Source organism: Asparagus officinalis, chromosome 4, assembly GCF_001876935.1.
Source record: "Asparagus officinalis chromosome 4, Aspof.V1, whole genome shotgun sequence".
Lineage (NCBI taxonomy): Eukaryota > Viridiplantae > Streptophyta > Magnoliopsida > Asparagales > Asparagaceae > Asparagus > Asparagus officinalis.
In genome coordinates, this window is record NC_033797.1 from 2,855,317 (window position 1) to 2,879,499 (window position 24,183).

General features: G+C 39.1%; 2 long non-coding RNA genes across 7 annotated transcripts in view; one reads left to right on the plus strand and one right to left on the minus strand.

Moving 5' to 3' along the window:
- The window catches only part of LOC109836359, a 32,416-nt gene continuing 10,343 nt past the window's right edge, over positions 2,111-24,183 (minus strand). For all 5 annotated transcript variants that reach the window (XR_002245935.1, XR_002245934.1, XR_002245931.1 and 2 more), the window contains 4 exons: positions 4,098-4,239; positions 3,899-4,011; positions 3,770-3,803; positions 2,111-2,298 (listed from right to left, as the gene is read on the minus strand). This is a non-coding gene — a long non-coding RNA (uncharacterized LOC109836359). The remainder of the gene's footprint in view (positions 2,299-3,769; positions 3,804-3,898; positions 4,012-4,097; positions 4,240-24,183) is intronic.
- On the plus strand, positions 7,796-11,274 carry LOC109836360. Of its 2 annotated transcripts, XR_002245937.1 has the most exons (4): positions 7,797-8,182; positions 8,597-10,525; positions 10,606-10,923; positions 11,002-11,274. It is a non-coding gene; the product is annotated as an uncharacterized LOC109836360 (long non-coding RNA). The 2 variants fall into 2 exon arrangements; XR_002245936.1 differs by having other exon boundaries at positions 7,796-8,182; positions 10,606-11,163.

Consider the following 24,183-nt stretch of genomic DNA (forward strand, 5'->3'; position numbering starts at 1 on the left):
TTAATTTTTCTAGCAGCATTATTATGATTTTTCTTGTGGAAATTACTGTTATGCTACCAATTGATAATCTGAAGTAAACAAGTGAATTGACATGAAGAGCTTAAGAAGTGGCATGCTGACATTTTAAACAAAATCTTCAATGCAGTGCATAGACCATACAACTTTTATAATGCATAGAGATAATTTAACTGGAACAAATTAACATATCTGTACGGATATTATATTTTTTGTGTATTATAACTTGTAAATAGTTCTGTTGAGCATGTTTTTAGCTTTAAAATTTTATATCAGGTGATAGAAGATTCTCTAGATGGAATGGGTCAGTTCTGGATTCAATAATGGGTGTCTTCTAACTCAAAAGAGTGAATATTCTATGAGAACACCTCATAGAATGAGATTTTCTATATCATTTACAGGTTCACGGGTGGTTAGAAGGTTAGTTTGGGAATTGTGACTATTCTATCAATGCAATGGTCATAGGATTTCTACTATACTCATATTGTTTTCCATCTTTCAAGGTAAGGTAAAATTTGTTTCTTAGATCATTTTAAAATGATTTAGGATATGTAGGAATGCCTGCTATTTGTTGTTCTCTCCATATTGAATGGGAACCATCAATACTACCCATTTTCACTTTTAATCAGCTTATGGTTTCTGGTTTGATCTTGACAGCTCAGCATATATGAGCCTCCTCGCTGCACGATTTCCTCTCAAGCTGAAAAGAGACAATGAGACTACTAATGCGAAAGTGAGAAATAGACTTTTCGAGACCAGTGAAACTGAGCAAATCAATGATAGAGATGAAGTCACTACAGATGAAATCTTGAACGATATATCAAAAAGCAATAAGGCTAAAGTCAATATCGAGAAAGAGAACTATGATTGGGATAGCTTGAGGAAAGAGGTACTTCAAAATGGTGCTAAGTAAAGAGCGGAGCAACGATACTACGGATTCTCCCCATTATGATGCAGTAGGATGTGCTGAAGTAAACGAAACATCTTCGGCTATTAAAGAGCGAGGTCAACATGTCAATATTGCATCGCGGATCAAGGTGTGCTTAGAAAACCTATTTTCTGAAATCTCAGAGGGTTTATTTGTCAAGAAAATGTATTATCTGAGGGTGAAAGAGTTAAAAAAAACTGATTCGGGGAGTCTATCTGCAAAAATAAGATTAGATGGCTAGTAAGTTCAAAACAAAGATACTAGAGGGACCTGGTTGCAACTAACCCATTAAAAAAAATACTGGCATGGTAAAGGTTCTAATAGTTTACTTTCCATCACAAGAAAGTGGTTTACATAGATCTTGATGACTCAAGTACCCATGATGCTCCAAAACTGGGCCCTCAGCTACATTAAGATACACGCCAGATTGCTCCTAAGCTATACCAAGTGGTTTGCATGGATCGTGACGCATCACCATTCATGAAACCTGGGGAATAGCTCGAATATGCAACAGGATTGGTGATCAAACTACAGGTTTCCATAAGGACCTTTGTGTCTCTAGAAGTTTCGCTCAATTAATCTAGCATCTGGAGACTAGACAGATAAACTTCGTGCGCATTTGACATTCATGTCTGTATCCTGGATGCATACCAATGATAATATTATACTCAGTAACAGAGTAACATGACACAGTAAGAGTCAAGCTTGATGTAAAACACAAAGACAATAGATTTGAATCTAAGGCCTGTTTCTCATAGGAATCAGACCCGTTCAGTTTATTTTTTTTAACCAGAATTGAACCAGGTAGAAGGCGGTTCAATTCTACCCTGCTTAAGAGGCTGAAAATAAAGTAGAATAAGTTAAGCCAGCTCTGACCCTACTTTTCCCTTACACAAAGCCATACTAAAACTGGACCAAGTTCAGGACCAAGTTTGAACCTGGTCCAGTTTTATGATTTGACAAGCTCATCAATTCATCTGGCAAATTTTAAAGTTTGCTAGATCAAAGCGAGACTTGAATCTATTTGGATTGTCTTGTAGTCTGTCATCTTTCCTTTATAACTCGGCTTGTAAATAAAGGATCGGCAATAAGGACACTGACAAACGTTTATAGTTAATTTGAGTATGAAACCTTGATTTGACTGCAGTATGGAATTAGAAACACATCTAAAAGGAAGGCAGCGAGTATATATCAACACAACAAAGTGAGGTTCTTATCGACAGAATATTTACCATCGCAGGCACTTCAGGATCCTTAACAAGTAATATTTACCAAAAAAGGCACTTCAGGATCAATAACATTTTTGAAGTTCTTACATGTATAGACCACAAAAATTCGATCCTCGAGGAAAACATCTGGAGAAGCAAAAGAGAAGACACTTCATTAGGAACTTGCCAAGGTAACGGCCAAAAATGTTAGGAAAAGCAATGACGATTAAAAGGCAAATATAGTTTCAAGGGTTTCATAATACCATAATCTCATCTGAACCTTGTTAAAAAGGAAGTAGCATGAGAAACGAAATATCCACATATTAATCATCACATAGAAATAATATTGATCGAGAACTTGTTTCTCAATTTTGTTTCAAAAGATACTGGCCAGTATATCCTAAGACTACATGTATTTGACTAGTTCAAAACAATGTCAATAACTGTTCAGTTAAAAGAATAAAAAAACAACAAAGCCTTTACCCCGAATTTTGAAGTCAGGTACACAAATCCTTATCTTTCATTCAGTTTTGTAAAGGTCCTCTGTTTTGAGAAATCCAGAAGTTCCTCCACATACCACACCTATCTAAAGATCCAGATAATGGTAAAATTATATTCATGATTTGTGCATATGCTTATCTAATTATACTACTTCACAAGTGTAATTGATACGTTGATTCTAGTAGAGAAATAGGTAAACATACACCAAAAGGGAAGGTTCTTATGAGCTATAATGATCGAAAGGCGAAGGAGATAAGAGATAGTAAATGGTTTTAGGGTTTATTAAGCAGGCTACGACAAGGGAAACCCCAATAAATATGGATTCATAATGAATGGTAAACATGTAGTAAAAACATATATTACCCCAGCAAAGGACAGACAAGATGATAAAGCAATTGATCGTTTGAATACTTTAGACACAACATATTAGATATATTATCAGCAAAAAAAAGGAATTTGGCCACGAGTACCATTTGGGTGATTTAAATCGTTGACCTAGTCGATTCAGCAGAAGACACAAGTTTAAAACCAAGGGGAAATTAAGAATAAGGGAGGCTTTTAAACCAGTGGAGTGGATTATCACAAATCTCTAAAGTGGACAATCAATAGAAAAATCAGCCAAAACATAACCAGAGTGAATATTTAGTGAATTTAACATTTGCTTGCAATCAACATGAAAGAGGAACTAAATAATTGTAGCAAGCCCTGCTAGTTGTGGACTTATAGGTGTAATCACAAGTTGAAGGCACAGTCGTCATATTTCAAAGGAAACTTCCCCCTTAGACGAAAGTTAAATTGAAACAGGACAATCATCACTTAATGATCATGTTAAGCTTCGACTCAAACAATAAGCACTGCTTTATTGTATGATGGCTACAAATTTATTAGCAAGATGGAGAGATCTATGCAGTGTTCTAACATCTTGTTCAAATGCATAAAATATTTAAGATAGACAAGTAGGTTAGGCTTGCATAGGGGCTACTATGTCTCCCCCCAAGAATCTAAAAGTTAATTGGTTTGAAACATGAATAAATATAAAAGAACTAGGAAACAGTGTAAAGTTATTTTGAGAGCAGGAAGAAGAAATACGCCAAGTTCAATGAAACTGATGTATTACCTTATGTCGACAGAGTTTGAACATGATTATCAGACTGCAAAACTCAAATATATAAAGCTCTATTAAGAAAAGTGAATGGTGAATCTTTTATTCCACTAGAATGTAAACCAACTTATTGACGTTTTTTACCTCCTCAAACTTTACAAGTCTTGAGTATCCAATTCATCTTTCACTGCAGGTATAAATGCAGACTCCATTTGATATAATTTGTCCCATTGGACACCTTCAAGCCAAGGGTGATCCTAAAATTGACAGAAGCAGAACAAGTGAAGAGATTCTAACATGTAAAAAACCTCAACTCAAGCAGCTAGTCTGAGAATGTAAAAACCTTTATTTCATCAGACCATTTAAGCCAAGCCTCTGTCAGTATTGAATAGACGTTTGACTGATAAGAACTTTAACTTCTGTAGTTAACATAGCTTCTTTAAGGAAATTCAAATGTGATCTCCAAACAGCATCTGTATGAATCACTGTAGGGGAAAAAAAGCGTTATAACGTGTTTTATAACGTGTTTTAGAACGCAGGGTAGTGTTTAACAGTGAGTTTTTTTAAAGGGGTTTTTGTTTCTAGGTCCAATTGTTTACCCTCATTTATCTATAAACCCAATAACTTTTTTTATATCATTGAACCCAATAACTTTATGTATTTATCTCTAAACCCAAATAGTATAACTTAGAGATATGGTATCTTGTATTTATACATTTTTGGGGTAAAAACCCCAAAATACCCCGCCCTCAATCTCCACAATCTCCTCTCCGTTCTCCTCTACTCTGCGTTCATTCTCCTATTTTAATTTCTCTCCGCCACCGTCTCTCCTTCCAGGGTTTTACTCCTGCTCCCATGGCTACCTAAATCTCAACGCCCTCAATTTTTCCACCGATCGCCAAAATCTCTTCTCGATCAAGCCTCAGCGCTCGCTCAAGCTTCCTCTTCAATCGATTGATCTAAGGGATCTATCGGTTCGATGTAGATTAGATTCGGACTTGGTCAATGGATCTGGATCTGGATCCGGATCTGCTGTTGAGTGTCGTGGGAGAGAGAATGAGCAGTTCGTTGGCTGGTTTCGAGAGGCTTGGCCTTATATTAGAGGTCACAGAGAGAGCACTTTCATGGTTGTGATCTCTGCAGAAATTGTGGCTAGTCCTCATCTGGATGCCATTCTCCAAGTAATTGTTAATCAATTTGACGATTTTTTAATACCGTACTCATAAGACTCTGGTTGTTTATTTATTCGTTTATTTTCCTGAAGCAATGCATCTAAAGTTTTAGAATAAGGCAATAAGGTATATCTAGTGCTCTTGTAATCTCAAACCAAGAGTGTATGAAGTGGTTATCTTTGGCGGAATCAGTATAGCTCTATTAAGCTGCTTGACAATCTTCGATTGAGCAAAAGACCACATGAAGCAGTACATTGGCCTTAATTTGAGGGGTAATAGGTTTTGTTCAAGGTTCAAGCATATCGCTAAATTCTTCAAAGACGTGATAAAACAACACAAGGTGGTGGGTAGAAAATACTTGTCGTTCAAAATAAGAGGATGATGTAGATTATGGCATACTTATGAGACCTTTTAGCCATTGCTCGTGTTTTGGACGACATGCACGATGGTGGAAAGCAGTTTTTATAAAGTAGAGTCTGCTCAATCTAGCCACACAAACCGTAGTCTAAAATCCTTAATACATTTTCCCCCTCTTTAGAGATCTTATATAGTTGTTACTTTTTCAGGAAAAGTTAAGCTAAGCATTATTGTGTTAAATTTTTCCCAAATCTGAAGTATTAGTATACTGGTAATTGGACTTGTGGTAGCATAGGAAACAGTTCAAAAGTGGTTATCAAATGATGTTATTTTGCTTCTCTTTGGTACTGTCCACTGCCACTTCCAGTCAACAAGTAAACAAAATTGGTTTTTTGCATTACAATACTTAAAATATCATCACGTTATATTCAAGTGTTTTCTCACTATAATGTTTTGATGATAACTCTATTCATCTGTAGAATGCTCAGATTTAGACTGCAAAGAGAGAATGGACAACATTGGTATTCTTATCGACTAGTCAGGGTGGATCAATTGAGCCAAGTTTTTGCTTATCAAAGATCCAAAAAGAAGGGAATACAGTTATGATATTATCATTTGTACATGCTCAGTTTCATGTATGGCCTTTTGTTGTTGATTTTTGAGCATGCTCTTTGCTTAATGTATGATGGTTCACCTCTAGTTGTTGCATTTGTTAGAAGTGAAACTATGTTTTTGTGTTCTTTTATCATGAGCAGAGCTATGCTTCTGTGCATATCGTTAATGTATGGTTAATGTTTATTGGATGAATGTAAATACTGAAAGTTGTGCTGTGTCTATGCTTTTGGTATTTTAAGTGAATTTGGTATGTGTTGATGTATTCAGGTAATTTTATGTTTTATTTTTGGTTTCCTTTGCGCAGATCCAGTTGAATTTATGGAAATTGACTTATAATTAGTATAGAAAACAAGTGAAAAATATATGAAAGTATAGCGGGATATTCTAAAAGTATAGCGGGATATTCTTAAAATATAGCGGGATAATATGAAAGTATAGCGGGATATTCTGAAAGTATAACGGGATAATATGAAAGTATAGCGGGATAATATGAAAGTATAGCGGGATATTCTGAAAGTATAGCGGGATAATCTGAAAGTATAACGGGATATTCTGAAAGTATAGCGGGACATTCTGAAAGTATAGTGAGATAATATGCAAGCATAGCGAGATATTCTGAAAGTAAAGTGTGATAATATGAAAGTATAGCGGAATAATATAAAAGTATAGCGGGATATTCTGAAAGTATAGCGTGATAATATGAAAGTATAGTGAGATATTCTGAAAGTATAGATGGATATTCTGAAAGTATAACGTGATAATATGAAAGTATAGAGGGATAATATAAAAGAATAACGGGATATTCTGAAAGTATAGCATGATAATATGAAAGTATAGAGGGATAATATAAGAGAATAGCGGGATATTCTGAAAGTATAACGTGATAATATGAAAGTATAACGTGATAATATGAAAGTACAGCATGATAACATGAAGTACAGCGGGATATTCTAAAAGTATAGCGGAATAATATGAAAGTACAGCGTGATAACATGAAAGTATAGCGGGGTATTCTAAAAGTATAGCGGGATAATATGAAAGTATAGCGAGTTATTTTGAAAGCATAACGAGATAATATGAAGGTATAGTGGGATAATCTGAAAGTATAGCGTGATAACATGAAAATATAACGTGGTAATATACAAGTGCACAGTCATACCAAACACATAAATAAACAATCATACAAAACACATAAAATGGGAAATAATTTTTATGAATTTATGAATAATTATGTGAAATAATTTTCATGCATAAAATGAGAAATTAATGCTATAAACTAAGTAGTTGAGTAAAATGTAAAATTATACCTTAAATTGCTAAGAAAATAATTTATAATAGTGGTTGAGAATTAATTGATGGATTTATAAGAGTGATTGAGAATTAGTTGATGGATTTATAAGAGTGGAAGAATGAAATAAAGAATAATGGGTGAGGGGAATTAATTGAGAAATGAAGAGAGGGAGAGGGAAATTAATTGAGAAATGAACAGAGAGAGAGAGAAACGGGGGAGAAGAACGCTGGAACAGGCCCACATTTCTCTCTCTCTCTCATCATTTCACATTTAATTTGGTTTTTTAAAATTAAATAAGGAGCCCATATATGATACAACACAGGAATAGAGGGAGGTTGAGAAAGGGTAGAATTGGATTTTTTTTTTTTTTAATTTAGGGGGACATACATGTATGTATTGTATCTTGAAAGTTGACTCTAGAGATAAATACAAAAAACTAATTGGGTTTAAGAATACAAGCAAAAAGAGTTGAGTTTAAAGATAAAGTAGAGTAAACTTTTGGGCCTAGAAATAAAATCATAACATATATAACTTAATATAACCTAAGTTATATTGTTTGAAGATTTGGCCGTGTGGATTAATATCTACCATCCATTTTTCCAAAAGAAACCCCAATCGGTTCACTTCTCAGAATCAGTCCCCCACTTCTTTTTCTTCCGTCTCCTCAAACTCAAAAAAATCCTAGTTCCGCCTCCTTCGCTCCAACGACGAACTCCTTCAACTCCTCCCCCTCCTCCACTATCAGCGATTCCCCAACAAAGTCCTCCCACTCCTCCACCATCAGCGACTCTCCAGCGACTCCTCTTCTCCACCTTCAGCGCCGCACGGTACCCCATCTCCAGTTCTTCGCCGCCTCCTTTTCTCCCCCTCCTCCACCTCCAATGACGAACTCTCCTCCTCCCCTAATTCTTATCGACAAAAAAAATAAAGGCTCCTCAATCTCATCCATCTCCGACTTTATCTCCATCATCTCCCCATTGAGAATTGATAGAGGTAACAACTTTTCTAAATTTTTAATGATTTTTCATTGAATATAATCACAGCTAATTACAATGAATTGCTATAAATTTTAGTTTAAATTATAGTAAGTTAGTAACATTAGGCAAAATTGGAGTATTTAGTTTATAAATTGATAATTTGATAGTTTGCTTTAGTAACTTGGTTTATAAACTTATTGTTTGACTTTGATGTATCACAAACTATGAATAAAGATGAAACAGTAGGAATTAAATGGTGTTTTTCTTTGGTAATTTTGTTTTATTAAACATAATAAATGATTGTTTGACGTCTGATTAGAAACGAACCAGTAGGATGGTTGTTTCAATTTGGTTGTGATTGTTATGAATTGATGTTATCTATTTGTAATTTGATAATTTGTTTTGTGGATTTGTTTTTGAATATGTGCAGTAATATAGGATATTGAACAATGTCCAAGAGTTTGGATCTCATGAGAGAGCATGGTATTTTCAAAGAGGGGGAATACTATCAAAATATGTATTGCAAGTATTGCGATCACCATATCACGGCAGGTGTAACATAGCTGAAACATCACTTAGCCAGTTATACGAAAGAGGAAATGTAACAAAGTTCCAAAAGCAGTAAAAAGCAATGTATGGAACCTTTCAAAGGACCGTTATATGGAAGAGAAAGAAAGGCGGCATTGATTCAATCAATTGCAAGGACGGAAGAAGATTCAACCCAATAGGAGATTGATAGCTTAGAGGCACAAAGCGGACATGATAGCAGCAGCCAGGTCTAACAGTCCAGAACATTTGGTCCATTAGACCAATTTTTTTAATATCCAAGGCTGTCAAACAACAATAGAGAGCAGAACCAAAAAAAGAAGAAAGGGATGCAGTGGTACAGAAGATCGACCGATACACATTTGCTAACGAGTTGTCATTCAACATCTTGAACAACCCGCATTGGAGAGACATGGCCGAGTCAATTGGGAAGTTCGGGTTTGGGTTGAAGCTTCCTACTCTGTATGAGATTAGGACTTTGGTGCTAAAAAATGAGATGGAGAATATAGATGTCGTAAAAACAAACAAAAGAAGGCTTGAGAAAAATATGGGTGCACTCTTATGTCCGATGGATGGTCGGACAAAAAGAGTAGAAGTTTGATTAACTTCCTAGTGAACTCACGGGCTAGGACTTTTTTCTACAAGTCCATTGATGCATCAAAGGTTATTAAGGATGAGGAGTATCTTTTTCAGTGCCTTGATCATATGGTGGAGGAGATTAGGGAGAGTAATGCTCTCCAAGTCATCACATATAATCATTCCTCTTATGTGCTTGCTAGAATAAAAAGAAGTCACTTTATAGGGGGGAAAAAGAAGTCACATATAATCATTCCTCTTATGGAAAAAAAAGTTACTTTATTGGTCACCGTATGAGGCACATTGCATTTACCTTATGTTGGAGGACATCGGGAAAATGAAGATTTACCAGGAGACTCTTGATGATGCAAAGGGAATAATACAATTTATCTGCAACCATTGATGGGTTTTGAGCTTGATGAGAAAGTAGACGGGTGGGAAGGAGCTAATCATTACTCGCTTTGCCACATTCTTGTCGACACTATAGATGTTGTATTCTTTAAAAGATCCTTTGAATAACATGTTCTCTTCTGAGAAGTTCCGGAGAAGCAGCTAGGCAAAAAAGCCAAAAGGAGTGAAGGCAAAGGAGAATGTTCTTTACACATGAACATTTTGTGGAAAAGTCAATTTCTGCTTCACAACTACACTTCAGCTAGTTCATATCCTCCTGGAAGTGGATTCCGATGTGAGACCCTCTTATGTCTTTTTTGTATGAGATGATGGACGGTGTGAAAGAGAAGATTGCCAATGCATATAGTGGAAAAAAGAGGATATACATGCCTTCTTTGGAAGCTTATTGATTCTAAATGGACAAATATGTTGCACCAACCTATCCATGCCTCCGGTTACCATCTTAATCTGAAATATTTCTATGGGGACAAATTCAGCAATGATTTAGAGGTGAAGAAAGGACTTCACATGTGCATGAGTCACATGATCCCTAACGAAGATGAGAGCAATAGCTGATTGTGAGCTAGATGCTTACAAAGGAAAAAAAGAGGAGAATTTGGGACATCCATGGCTCAAAAGACTCTTACTCATCGTAGTCCAGTATTAATTTAACAGTTTCATTAATTTTCTAGTTTATTATATTGATTTTCGATTTTTGAATGCATAGCTTCTTGGCGGGAGAGATTTGGCGATAAGACTCCTACACTAAGACGATTTGCAGTTGGTGTTCTCTCTCTGCTACTAGTACATCCAAATGGGAGCATAACGGGAGCACTTTTGAACACGTGTATGAAAAATTCCTTTTCTAAAATGCAACTTAATATCTTTTATCTCAAAAGCTTATAATTTAATTATCCTCCCATGAAGGTCCACTTGAAAAAGAGATTTCGTTTGGAGCAACAATTCCTAAACTCTTGTTTATGTCATGTACAATATCAAGTTAAGAGAAAGAAACATGCGGAGAAGGATGCGAGAGATGGAGCTGATTTTGTTAGATGAGGTATCTCTCGATGATGAGTGGATAGTCGAGGAGGAAAAGCTTGTCTTCGAGACAATCCGAGTTGGCTAGATGGTGATGGCGAGGATAAGAGTATCTTGATGTTGTTGCAATTAATAGTATAGCTACTGTGGAAGAAGATAAGGAAGATGCTCTAATGGCAAAGAAACAAAGAGTTGACAGTTATTGTAAACTTTCTTATTATCTTTCAAAGTTATGTTTACTTGAATGAATATATGAGTTTTTTATTGAAATTATTTCTACAGCATCCTCAACACAGAAAGGAAAAGGGATCGCCACTGAAGATGAGGTGGATCCCGAGGATGCAAACTATATTCTAGCCGAGGATGACTTGGTTGCTTTTTGAGATATGGATCTAGAGGATGATGACTTTATTTTGTAGGATTTATCAAAGCTTCAGACTTGGACGTGTTTGATTTCGTGAAGACTGTTAAATTGCTTTAACCTTGACGTAATTGATAATTTCATCATGTGATGATGCTTTATGGCATGGTTATTAGTCATAAGTGAATAACTTTTATTAAGAAATTATGATACTATATTTCTATATTTGATAAGTGTCATGTTGTGTTTGAAAATACTTTGATAATTCTAATTATTAAAGTCATTGTTAATTGTTTGTATTTATAAAATATATAAATAATTAATAAACCAAATAACCTACCTTATGCACTATGTTTTTTTGCATTTTTCTATAACCCTTAACATGAGGTAGAGCGTTACGTTATGCATTATGGCTATTTTCAACATTGGTATAAATCAATCAGAAAGAATCTCAGCAACAGATTGACTGAAAGGAATTAATAGTTATAAGCAGACAATTTTTTTACAAACATAATATGTAAAACATTCTTCATATACTGGAGGCACTAATGATGTGTACTACTTTCTATTACTAAAAGCTAAGGTGTTTAGTGCAATACATCGCGTATTCTTTAAGTTGCAATTCTTCAATGATGCAATCTTTACTAATTTACAATATATGATAATATTGAATGTTTTTGATACGGGTGTATCTTCTCTTCGGAACTTAACGATCCTCATGAGAGCTTGAGGATAGATGATTCTCATAAAAGCATGAGAATAAATGTGTCAAACAGTACAGGGGAACGCAGGTTGGAGCGAGGAACAAGGCAGAGAATCGAAGAGTCAAAGTATCCAGATTTCAGCCTGTGAGTCGACCAGGTTGGAGCGAGGAACAAGGCAGAGAATCGAAGAGTCAAAGTATCCAGATTTCAGCCTGTGAGTCGACTCATACATGTACATGAGTCGACTCATCAGGTTGAGTCGACTCATGACTGTCATGAGTCGACTCACGAAACCAAGCCTAGTTCGCAGTTCGTCCCTGACCAGTCGACTCATCAGTTATGAGTCGACTCATATGAGATCATGAGTCGACTCATCTCAGTTATGAGTCGACTCATTGCTGGTTTTCGTTTTTTGTCCAGTTTCGGACGAGTCGACTCATCTCAGTCATGGTCGACTCATCGAAGTTTTCCAGATTCGTTAAGGACTCTTTTTACGCGTTTTCCTGTTTGGGTTGGATTTGGTTATTTACAACTTTATCACCCTCGTTTGTACACATATATAAGGGATTATTTTAGAGTTTAAAACAATCAGAGAGTTTAATCAAGAGAGATTAAATTGTAATTGAGATTTGGAGAGCTTGTTTTTCAATTCTAGAGTGAGATTGTGAGAGATTGTAAAGTGAATTGTAATTGAGATTTGGAGAGCTTGTTTTTCAATTCTAGAGTGAGATTGTGAGAGATTGTAAAGTGCATACTCATAATCTAGAGAAGGTATTTTCCTAATTCTAGAGTGAGATTGTGAGAGATTGTAAAGTGCATACTCATAATCTAGAGAAGGTATTTTCCTTCGCTCAAAATTTGAGTTATTCTTGTGTTTCTTATTGATTTCTCCACAACCCACCTTTGATAATTCTGCGATCAAAGGTGCTCGCACGGCAACTCGTATCAAGTTGGTATCAGAGCATCAGATTCGGTGAAGGGACATCCTGTGTATGGTCCTTACTCGATCACAGTACAAGAAGCTTGGCGAGATCCTTATTTCCTTGAAAGAAGTCCAGAAGATAAGGAAGGAGAAGATGTCTGAAGCAAATAACTCAGCAAGACTTGACGCTATGGAGAAGCAGATAGAGACGATCGGGACTACTCTTACTCAGCTCGTGGGTCTCATCAATGGAGGGGACAAAAAGGAGGGATCTTCTTCGAAGGGTAAGAAGAAACTTATTGAGTCCGATGAAGAACGCGAGGAATCAGATTCGGAAGAAGAGGCCGAGGTTGTTAAGTCTGCTTCACATACAGGGGGTAAGAATTATTACCAGAACTTGAAGATTGATTTCAAAGTGGAGATTATTGTCTATAATGGGAGTGTCAATGTGGAAAAGCTCGATGATTGGATTGAGTGTATGGAGATGTACTTCACTCTCTACGGATATTCATCCAAGGAGAAGATCGTGTTCGCGACGTTGAAGCTTTCGGGGCACGCGTTGACGTGGTGAAAGTCCTATTGCAAACAGGAAAAGAAGGCGACGGCGTGAAACAAATTCAAGGAGCTACTGAGGAAGCAGTTCTATCCTGTGGGGTTCCTCGAAGAGCGTTGGTACAAATGGTACGGTTTGCGCCAAAGATTCAATCAGACCGTTCAAGAGTATACGACGGAGTTCCAGCAGCAGGCGATGGTTCTAAACATCGCAACGGATGATTACTCCATTTTCATGAAATACATGACGGGTCTGAATGATTATATCTGGAAAGAAATGAAGCTGTTCACGATCGAGACGATTGCAGAGACGAGCGTGAAGACAATTGCCATTAAGGGCAAACAAAAGAAGGGCAATGAAACGAAAGGTGATTCCAAACAGTCGGGAGGCAAGTCTAGTGGCTCTCAACATAAGGAAGAGAAAAAGAAGGGTGATTCGGGAAAGACAGGATTGACATGCAATCACTGCAAGCAGACATGGCACGTGGCTGATCGTTGCTGGGAGAAGTACCCTCATCTGAAGCCGAAATGGTTGCAGAAGAAAAAGGGGAAGAAAGCATACGTGATAGCGCAGAGTCCGAAGGAGATTCCCGGAATGACAGAGCCCAATAACAGCCTCAACCTTATGACGGGAAAACAGGCCGCGAAAGAAGAAGACCACCCGAGGGAGCAGCTCTTTGTTTTGAAGTTGCAGGTCAAGACCAGCTTGGTGGATGGCATTGTAGATATAGGGAGTTAGAAGAACCTGATATCTGAAGCATTAGTACAGAAGTTAGGATTAAAGACGGTGAAGCATCCGAAACCCTATCCATTAGGGTGGATTCAGAAGGAAACGGGATTGAGTGTGGTGAACCAGTGTACGTTTAGATTTGCACTCCATAAGTCGTATATTGACGAGGTCACATGCGACGTAGTTTCGTTGGATGTTTGCCAAGTTATTTTGGGCAATCCTTACTTGTGGGATAGACACGCGGTATATGATCGGCGGACCCAAAAGTATACGTTCACCAAGGATGGCACGCAATTCATTTTTCGTTCAGCATCTCTTCCACAGGAGACGAGTTTGGTGACAGTGATTCAGGCTAAGAAGTTGGTGAATGCGGGCAGGAGGTTCGTTTTGTTGTTCATTCGGCCTTATGAAGAGCAGCTGAGTAGGATATGCTTGTCCACCTTGAGCAAGCCTCAGGAGGGGGATCTTGATAGTTTGAAGACCAAGTATGCGGATTTGTTTTTGGAGATCACGAGACTACCACCACGGCGAGGTGTAGAGCATGAGATTATGTTGACCGACGAGAGTTCCTTGCCAAACATAGGCCTATACCGCACATCAGTACAGGAGTCCTAGGAGATCAAGAAATAGGTTTAGGAGCTCTTAGAGACGGGAGTGATAGTGTCGAGTTGTTCACCTTACGGGTCGTCGGTGTTATTGGTGTCCAAAAAGGATGAAGGCTGACGCATGTGCGTGGATTACCGGACGCTCAACAAGATAACGATCAAGAATCGTTACCCACTACCACGGATCGATGATCTTATGGACCAGTTGAAGGGAACGAGGTTCTTCACGAAGTTGGATCTGAAGTCTGGCTATCATCAGGTGAGGACTCGGGAGAAAGACACTTGGAAGACGGCGTTCAAGACCAAACAGGACCTGTTCGAGTGGTTGGTGATGCCGTTTGGGTTATGCAATGCTCCGACGACTTTTATAAGGCTCATGAATGATTTGTTGCGACCTTTCATAGAGGATTTTGTGATTGTGTACATTAATGATATTTTGGTGTACAGCAGGACCTGGGAGGAGCATCTTGTTCATATGGAGAAGGTGTTTAGAGTGTTGCAGGACGGACAGCTGAAGCTCAACGGAAAAAAGTACGAGTTTGGGAAGGACGAGTTGGTGTATCTCGGCTTCATCGTGGGGAAGGGCCAGAGGAGGATAGATCCGGGTAAGGTGACGGTGATCACGAAGTGACCGATGCCGAAGACAGTGGCTGAGGTGCGAAGCTTCATGGGGGCTTGTCAGTATTTGCGCAAGTTCATTCGATATTTTTCGACTTATGCGGCACCGTTACATGGCCTCACAAAGGCTAAGGTTCAGTTCGAGTAGGGAAGGACGCATGAGGAGGCTTTTCAGTTGCTAAAAAGAAAGATCTCGGAGGCACCGATGTTAGCTTTGCCGAAGTTACAGCGAACTTTCGAGGTGGAGACCGACGCGTCTAGTTATGCGATGGGCGCGGTGTTGATTCAGGATGGGAAACCAGTGGAATACCATTCTGAGATGTTTACGAACGCTATTGCGAACTACCCAACCTATGACAAGGAGTTTTATGCACTTTATCAGACGATTAAGCATTGGAGGGTGTACTTGTTGGGGGAAGGAGGTGGTTGTGCACTCGGATCACAAGCCGTTGGAGTTCTTACATGCCTAGACGAAGCTACAGCAGGCGCGACACATGAAGTGGATGTCTTATTTGATGGCTTTCAACATCATTATTAGATACAAGAAGGGGGCGACAAACAAGTTAGCCGATATGTTATCTCGTCCGCCGGTAAGGGCTTTATTGGTGGCGACGCGTATTCAGCCATTGGTTCCTTTGGAGTATGTACAGCTGTACGCATCCAGTAGAGACTTCGGTAGTGTGTTCGAGCAGGCGAAGGCTGGTCAAAGGGGGAAGTATGCACTTGGAGAAGATGGCTTGTTGTATCGTGGGACATCATTATGCATTCCGGAGGAGGATGATAGGTTGCAGTGGATTAGAGAGGCACATACCTCGCGTGTGCAAGGACATTTTGGGATTCAAAAGACGCTTCTCAATCTACGACATGTGTTTTGGCCCAAGATGTTAGATGATGTGACCAAGTATGTTGGAGGGTGTAAGTTATGCTGTATTTTAAAGCCTTCTAACAGAAAGAGGGGATTGTACCTACCGCTACCGGTTCCTTCTAGGTCGTGGGAGAGCATATCTATGGATTTTTCAGGAGGGTTGCCGACTACCAAGCGCGGGCATGACTATTTGTACGTTGTGGTGGACCGGTTCAGTAAGATGGTGATTTTGATTCTTTGTAAGAAGACCGTGATGTGAGGGGGTGCAGTACAGTTGTTTTTCGAGCATGTGTGGAAGCATTTTGGGTTGTCAAGTTCGATTATTTCGGATCGGGATAGCCGTTTTCTCGGACATTTTTGGGATTCTTTGTGGAGTTTGATGGACACTAAATTGAAGAAGAGCACGGCCTTTCATCCACAAACAGACGGACAAACAGAGGTAGTCAACCGGACTATGCACGGCCTTTCATCCACAAACAGACGGACAAACAGAGGTAGTCAACCGGACTATGGTGCATATATTGCGGTAGTATAATTCCAGACATCCCAAGACTTAGGATGAGAGCTTATCATATTTACAGTTTGCTTTTAATCGGGCGATTCATGGATCTTCGGGAAAGTTACCTTTGAGACTTGTTATGGATTCTTACCGTCGAGTCCGTTTGATCTTGTGTTTTTGAGTGAAGCTACGGCGAACGGCAAGGAGGGGAATGAAAGACAACGTGCTCAGCGATTTCTAGAGAAGATTGCGCATATTCATGCCTCGGTTGAAGCACAGCTGAAGAAGTCACAAGCAAGGTACAAGGCGAAGCATGATCAACATCGGGTTCCTTGTAACTTTGGCGTGGGCGATATGGTGTGACTGAAATTGAGTAAGGAGAAGCTCAAGGGAGAAGGGAAGAAGTTGAAACCGATACGTTATGGTCCATTTCGGATTCTCGATCAGATTGGCGACAACACTTTCAAGCTCGATTTACCACCTTACTTAGGCATGTATTCGGTGATCAATGCCGAGTACTTGAAGTTGTTTGAGCCTCCATTGCTGGATGATGAAGATGATGACAAGGTGATCTTTCCACATGTTGAAGACTTGTGATTTGATAGAGAGGAGCCGCTGAAGGAAGATTGCTTATTGGAGCGGAAGACAACCACGACGAGGCGGGGAACAAAGGAGTCGTTTCTCATTGGACGTTAAGATCAGGTTCCTAACAAGGCTAAGTGGTTCAACAAGGAAGGAGGAGCTCGCGAGTTTCCTCGGCTGAAGTTCTAACTTGAACGGGACTTTAAGTTCCTAAAGGGGGGACCCATGATACGGGTGCATCTTCTCTTCGGAACTTAGTGATCCTCATGGGAGCTTGAGGATAGATGATTCTCATAAAAGCATGAGAATAGAGGTGTCAAACAGTACAGGGGAACCCAGGTTGGAGCGAGGAACGAGGCAGAGAATCGAAGAGTCAACGTATCCAGATTTCAGCATATGAGTCGACTCATACATGTACATGAGTCGACTCATCAGGTTGAGTCGACTCATGATTGTCATGAGTCGATTCACGAAAGCAAGCCTAGTTCACAGTTCGTCTCTGACCAGTCAACTCATCGGTTATGAGTCAACTCATATGAGGTCATGAGTCGACTAATCTCAGTTATGAGTCGACTCATTGCTGGTTTTCGTGTTTTGTCCAGTTTCGGACGAGTCGACTCATCTCAGTCATGAGTCGACTCATCGGAGTTTTCCAGATTCGTTAAGGACTCTTTTTACGCGTTTTCCTGTTTGGGTTGGGTTTGGTTATTTACAACTTTGCCACCCTCGTTTGTACACATATATAAGGGATTGTTTTAGGGTTTAAAACAATCAGAGAGTTTAATCAAGAGAGATTAAATTGTAATTGAGATTTAGAGAGCTTGTTCTTCAATTCTAGAGTGAGATTGTGAGAGATTATAAAGTGCATACTCATAATCTAGAGAAGGTATTTTCCTTCGCCCAAAATCTGAGTTATTCTTGTGTTTCTTATTGATTTCTCCACAACCCACATTTGATAATTCCGCAATCAAAGGTACTCGCACGGCAACTCGTATCAGTTTTCAAGAATTATTGATATCTTTAAGCGATGTGGTTTGGAAACTAGTTATTTGATTCTGATGGGGAGAAAACATCATATGCCGCATCTACAAATTTTCCAACCAATGCTCACCAGATTAGATACATGCCTCAACTCAATCAAATTAGAGTTGTGACCATATATAAACAATTCAACAAGGATACAGCCCAGTGTCACATGCCTTTTAAAATGTCTTCTTTTGCCTAACTCGTGGCATTTTGTCAAAGTTTGCAACGCCAGATCAATGCCTCACCTACCCTTTTTTTTGAATATTTTATTATTTTCTTATGACTATATAAGAGGGATGAGGGGAGAGGGTTTAATGTATCAGTCGGAGAGAAAAGGAAATCAGAAAAAGAAATTAGAGAGAGAAGAAAGTGAGATAGAAAGGTTTTGTCCCTTTCTTTGTGAGAGTCTCTGGTTAGAGAGTGGTCTCCTCTTTTGTATTCTTCTTCTTTTTTGGTGATTAGTAAATTTCTCTGCTGTTCTCCCCCGTGGACGTAAGTCATACTGACCGAACCACGTTAAATCCTAGTGTGTTGTTTTCTATTTGTCCACTCTTGTATAGACATCTTCCGTGTCTGTGAAGCCCCTCCGCTGCAACAAACTGGTATCAGAGCCTGCTTAGAGTACGTGTATCTGCTTATCGTATGCTCTGTGGCTGCCACTAAAAGTGGATTCTCCACATCAGAAAATAAGCTAGATTATCATTTACTCTTTAAAGGCACTGGATACTATTCACGTGTATGGTACTATTCAAAAGTACTGTTACTATTCATACGTATGGTCACTATTCATACGTACGGTTACTGTTCGCAAATACGGTTACTGTTCCAATTGGCTTTAAGATGTCTTCTGCGAAGTACAAAGTGGAGAAATTCGATGGGAAAAACAGCTTCAGTTTGTAGAGAGTAAAAATGAGGGCTCTCCTAGTACAACAAGGACTGTTCAAGGTCTTATTCGGAAAGGATAAGTTACCGGAATCTATGCCCGATGATAAGAAAGAAGAGCTGGGGTTGAAGGCGCATAGTGCCATACAGCTCTGTTTGGCCGATAAGGTCCTGCGGGAGGTTACCGATGAAGATACCGCCGCCGGCTTGTGGCTCAAGTTGAAGAGCTTGTACATGACGAAATCTCTGACGAACAAGCTTTATTTGAAGCAACGCCTCTTCACCCTTCGCATGAAGGAGGGTATGCGAATTAAAGACCACTTAGATGAACTTAACACTATTTTTATGGATTTAAAGAATATTGATGTTAAAATTGACGAAGAAGATCAAGCACTCATCTTGTTATGTTCATTACCTCATTCCTATGAAAATTTTGTCAATAGCATGTTATACGGTAGAGATACACTTTCTTTGGAGGATGTCAAATCAGCCTTATGTTATACGGTAGAGATACACTTTCTTTGGAGGATGTCAAATCAGCCTTACATTCAAAAGAGTTAAGACAAAAAGTGTCTGTCGTAGAAGGAGAGGATCAAGCTGAAGGCTTGTTCGCTCGTGGTCGTCCTGAAAAGGATGTTGGTGGTAGAGGCAAATCTAGAAACATGTCTAGATCAAAGTCCAGGCCAAGAAGAAATATTGAATGTTATTACTGTCATAAATATGGGCATATAAAACCTAATTGTCCAGCGCTCAAAGCAAAGGATAATTCACAGTCGAAGTCTGGGGAGGTGAAACCTTCAGTTGCCACTGTAACTGAAGAGTCTTCTAGTTCACATGAAGTTCTTTCAGTTAGTGTTAATACTCATTCACAAAATGAGTGGGTTCTTGATTCGGGTTGTTCCTACCATATGTGTCCGCATAAGAATTGGTTTGTCACATATCAGTCTATCGATGGTGGGAATATCTTGTTGGGAAATAACATGCCTTGCAAGACTGTTGGTATTGGATCAATTAAGATTAAAACTCATGATGGTATTGTTAGAACATTGAGCAATGTCTGTCATATTCCAGAGTTAAAGAAGAACCTCATTTCTTTAGGCACCCTTGACTCAAATGGTTTTAAGTTTTCGGCTGAAGGTGGAGTTTTGAGAGTTAGTAAAGGCTCTCTTGTTGTGATGAAAGGAAAGAAGGTAAATACCCTCTATATCCTTGAAGGCAGTACAGTGACAGGTGCTACAGCAGTGTCATCCTCAGAGGATTCAGATTCAGACACTACACATTTGTGGCATATGCGGTTAGGGCATATGAGTGAGAGGACTGGATATATTGAGCAAACAAGGTCTGCTTTGTGGTCAGAAAACTAGCAAATTAGACTTTTGTGAGCATTGTGTTTTTGGTAAACACCATAGAGTATCCTTTAGTACCAGTGTCCATAGAACCAAAGGTACTTTAGATTATATACATTCAGATGTTTGGGGTCCCTCTCAGGTTCCATCGAAAGGTGGAGCTCGTTTTCTGCTAACATTAATTAATGATTATTCCAGAAAAGTTTGGGTGTATCATTTGAAGCATAAGAGTGATGTGTTTGCAACCTTCAAGCAATGGAAGGTTATGATTGAGAAGCAAACAGGAAAGAAAGTGAAGCGCCTCAGAACCGACAATGGGATCGATAATGGGATGGAGTTTTGTTCCATAGAGTTTGACCAGTTCTGCAAGAATGAAGGTATTGTGCGTCATCGTACAGTTCGGCATACACCACAACAAAATGGAGTTGCAGAAAGGATGAACAGAACACTTTTAGAGAGCTCGGTGCATGCTCTCTAATGCCGGTTTATCAAAAGACTTTTGGACCGAGACAGTCAATACATCTTGCTATTTGGTAAACAGATCTCCTTCTATAGCAATTGATTTTAAGACTCCAGAAGAGGTATGGTCTGATGTCCCTGCTAATTACTCTCATTTAAGAGTATTTGGTTGCTCTGCTTATTTTCATGTTAATGATGGTAAGCTTGAACCCAGAGCAAAGAAAGCTATCTTTCTAGGATATGCTATTGGGGTGAAGGGATATAGATTGTGGTGTTCTGATCCCAAGTCACCTAAGTTTATTATTAGTAGGGATGTTACTTTTGATAAAAAATCCATGCTTCACCCGAGAAAGGAGTTTGTTATTGATACTACAGGTACTGAAAAGGAGTCTAGCAAGTAGGTGGAGCTAGAGAGCTCAACTTCAAAGAGAGTGCTTGAGAGCGCTCATGTTGAACCAGTTGATACTGAGGAAGGTTCAACTTCAGATGCTGATACACCGCAAGAGCAATAGTATAATATTACCACCGGGAGAACAAAACGGCAGATCCGACCGTCTCAACGCTATACAGACATGCTTGCTTATGTTTTGAGTGTAGCAAAATTGATTGAGATTCTAGAGCCTTCTACATACAAGGAGGCTATTAGTGGCAATGATGCTGCAAATTGGATTGTTGCAATGACTGAAGAGATGGAGTCTCTTCACAAGAACCAGACATGGGAGCTAGTGTAGCCACTAAGGGGAAAGAAGATCGTTGGCTGTAAATGGGTCTTCAAGAAGAAAGAAGGAGCTCCGGATACAGATTTTGTAAGGTACAAAGCACGCTTGGTAGCTAAAGGCTACAGTCAGACCGAAGGTGTGGACTTCAATGAAGTATTCTCTCCAGTTATAAAACACACCTCAATCCGCGTGTTGCTTGTCATGGTTGCTTATTTTAATTTGGAGCTTGAGCAAATTGATGTGAAGACAGTTTTTCTACATGGCGAGCTTGAGGAGCAGGTCTTTATGCATCAACCAGAGGGGTTCATTGTTGAAGGTAAAGAAGATCATGTGTGCAAGTTGAAGAAATCTTTTTATGGGTTGAAACAGTCTCCGAGGTAGTGGTATTTGAGATTTGATACTTTCATGATTGAGCATGGTTACTCTAGGAGTAAATATGATAGTTGTGTTTATCATAAAAAGCTCAATGATGGTTCTTTTGTATATTTGCTTTTGTATGTTAATGACATGTTGATTGCAGCTAAGGATATGTCAGAAATTAACGAGTTAAAATCTCAACTCAAACATAAGTTTGAAATGAATGACTTGGGAGCAGCAAAGAAGATTTTAGGGATGGAGATCCACAGGAACATGCGAGAAGGAAGTTTATTCCTATCTCAGGAGAAATACATCAAGAAGGTGTTGGAGAGATTTGGCATGCTTGATGCCAAGCCTGTGAAGACTCCGTTTGCCGCTCATTTTCGTCTTTCAGCAAATTTATCACCTCAGACTGAGGAGGAGCAGTACATGTCTTATGTTCCTTATGCGAGTGCAGTTGGAAGCATTATGTATGCGATGGTTTGCACCCATCCAGATATTTTACATGCAGTCAGTGTTGTGAGTCGGTACATGGATAAGCCTGGAAAGGTCCAATGGCAAGCTATGAAATGGATACTTAGATATTTGAGAGGATCTGCTAATATTGGTATGTATTTTGGCAGGAACACAGAGTCAGATTGCAGAATACTTGGCTATTCTGATTCAGATTATGCGGGCGATTTGGATAAGAGACGATCCTTGACAGGTTATATATTCACTCTTTCAGATATTGCCATTAGTTGGAAGGCAACTCTACAGTCGACAGTTGATTTGTCTACCACAGAGGCAGAGTCTATGGCAATGACAGAAGCAGTGAAAGAAGCTATTTGGTTGAGAGGTTTGGTTGAAGATCTCGGCTTACACCAAGGTGTTACTATGGTATTTTGTGATAGGTAGAGTGCTATACATTTGACGAAGCATCAGATGTATCATGAAAGAACCAAACATATAGATGTCAGGTATCATTTCATCAGAGAAATTAAAGTCATCAGGATTGAGAAGATTGGTACTGTAGATAATCCAGCAGATATGATGACGAAGCCCGTACCTTCGCGCAAGTTCGAGCATTGTCTCGAATTGCTTGGAGTTCGACAAAACGGGGGTTAAGCCCGTAAGGGGCTTCTGACGAGACAATAAGAGTTAAGAGAAGATCTTCATTTTCAAAGTCAAGGTGGAGATTTGTCACGTGCCTTTTAAAATGTCTTCTTTTGCCTAACTCTTGTGGCATTTTGTCAAAGTTTGCAACGCCAGATCAATGCCTCACCTACCCTTTTTTTGAATATTTTATTATTTTCTTATGACTATATAAGGGGGATGAGGGGAGAGGGTTTAATGTATCAGTCGGAGAGAAAAGGAAATCAGAAAAAGAAATTAGAGAAAACATAGGACCATGGTAAATTCTATTTGCAGTGTGCAAGCTTATTAGCCTTTCTCAATGGAGTGCGGGTTGGTTGGATGAGTGAACACAAGGTTACTACCTATATTAACCATGGGTGGTAAACATAAGAATTCGACAGCACATATCATTGTCAGGACACGATTTGGATGGACTTTATGTGCTAATATATCGGAAACATGCCACCCAGCATCACATCCAATCATTGTCATAAGACCAGTAAGAGAAAAACTAGTTTTTCCTCACTAAAACATGCTTCCGGGGCGAGTTCTTCCCTAGATTTTCACGTCCCCATCGAAAAAAGAAGAAACAGAAAGTTTTTCAGTCCATTTGCTATTTTTCTCAGGTACTCCATTCAATCTTATATTAAAACATTAGTGCAGTGTCACAGGAAACTCATAGCCTACAAGGTGTAAGACACAAGCATGTCCTGAGATGGCACGGTTGATGGACCGATACGGCAAAGAAATTACCATGACGAAGAGATTCTGAAAGTTGTTGGGAGCTTTCATGTGGCTACAAAGACTAGCTAGGTTACATCACTGTTGTAAAAAGCGGAACAAAGTCGGCGCTATTCGCGGAAGCAGGGGTTGACCGCTCTGATAATCCTGATTGCGGGGTGTAATCGCTGGTAAATCCGCTTTTTACTCGAAATAGTGTTGTTTAGCGCTTAAAAGCACTAAACATCACTACTTCATTTGAAAAATACCAAACCCGAACCCGACCCGAACCTGTAAATTAAAAATCCATCGCCATTCCCTCTCTCGCCTCTCTGACTCCCAAGTCCAGACACGAACCCTAGCCACTGCTCCTCTCTCTCTCTCTCTCTCTCACCGCCTCT